We start from the raw sequence: 1,255 nt of genomic DNA on the forward strand, positions 1-1,255 counted from the left end.
CTTTTGTTGAATTAGATCCAGAAATTGAAAGGACTATTTCTAGATTGAGAAGATCACAACCTATTCTTGATTCTCATTTGGTTTGTAATTCAAAATGGAAGGTATCTTAGGACATGAGCATGTGCATAATGAGGGCCATGGGAATGGGAATGAGAATTTGCATGATGATGGCCATGTTAATAATGAATTTGAAGGCTTGCATAACCCTAGAGAGGAGAGGAGCATTAGGCAATTAACTCAACCTAATTGGCATGATAATCCTTATGGCTTATATGTTCCTCCTACTAATGTTCAATTTGAAATTAAATCCTCCTTGATTAATGCATTGCCTAAATTTCATGGGTTACCAGGAGAGGATTGTCATAGGTTTTGCATACTTTCCTATTGGTTTGTGATACTATGAAGCCTATGCATGTAAATGTTGATGATGTTCAAGCTAAGGCTTTTGTATTTTCTCTTGAAGGTTTAGCAAAGGATGGTATTTCAACTACCCTTCTTATGTGAAAGTGAGCACATGGGCCGAGCTAAGAAGACTCTTCTTAGATAAATTCTTTCCAAATTCCAAGGTCACCAATTTGAGAAAGCAAATCTATGGGGTCCAACAAGGAGAGGATGAGAGTCTCTATGAGTATTGGACTAGATTCCAAGGCCTTTTGGCTAAATGCCCACACCATCAAATTTCTAGTGAGAATTTAGTCCAATATTTCTATGAGGGCTTGATTCCAAGAGACAAAGTTAACATTGATGCCGCTAGTGGTGGATGCTTGATTGACCTCACTTCCTTAAAGGCTTGGGAACTAATTGACAAGATGGCTTCAAGTGGTGCTCAATACTCTACAAGGGAAAAGAGAAATGTGAATATGGTAGGTTCCTCATTCTTAATGATTCATATGTGGACTTGCTAGCTGCCAAGATTGGGAGAATGTTGGCTCCACAAATATCTCAAGTGAGCAATGTAAGTACTTCTCAAGCACTTGTCCCTTATTCTTGTACTTTTGTGACTCACCTATGCATGTAGAAAGCAATTGTCCTATTAAGTTTGAACAAGTAAATGCTATCTACAATGGAAAACAATCCTATGGTGGGAGGCAAGGGCAAGGAGCTTATTCTAATACTTACAACCCTTCATGGAGAGACCATCCTAATTTCTCCTATTCAAATCCAAATGTGGCTTTACAAGACAATCAACAAAGAGGATCCTATCAAAACACCTTTGGCCGTGACCCTCCACCTCATTTGTCTCAAGGTAGCTCTT

At 38.7% G+C, this 1,255-nt stretch overlaps 1 non-coding gene across 1 annotated transcript; it reads right to left on the bottom strand.

Moving 5' to 3' along the window:
- Nucleotides 1–572: 572 nt before the first annotated feature.
- Nucleotides 573–679, bottom strand: LOC129310206 (small nucleolar RNA R71). Its single transcript, XR_008593044.1, has one exon. It is a non-coding gene; the product is annotated as a small nucleolar RNA R71 (small nucleolar RNA).
- Nucleotides 680–1,255: the final 576 nt, after the last annotated feature.

The sequence above is a fragment of the Prosopis cineraria genome, unplaced genomic scaffold, assembly GCF_029017545.1.
Source record: "Prosopis cineraria cultivar Desert tree isolate PC_DT_omini unplaced genomic scaffold, ASM2901754v1 PC4, whole genome shotgun sequence".
Classification (NCBI taxonomy): Eukaryota; Viridiplantae; Streptophyta; class Magnoliopsida; order Fabales; family Fabaceae; genus Prosopis; species Prosopis cineraria.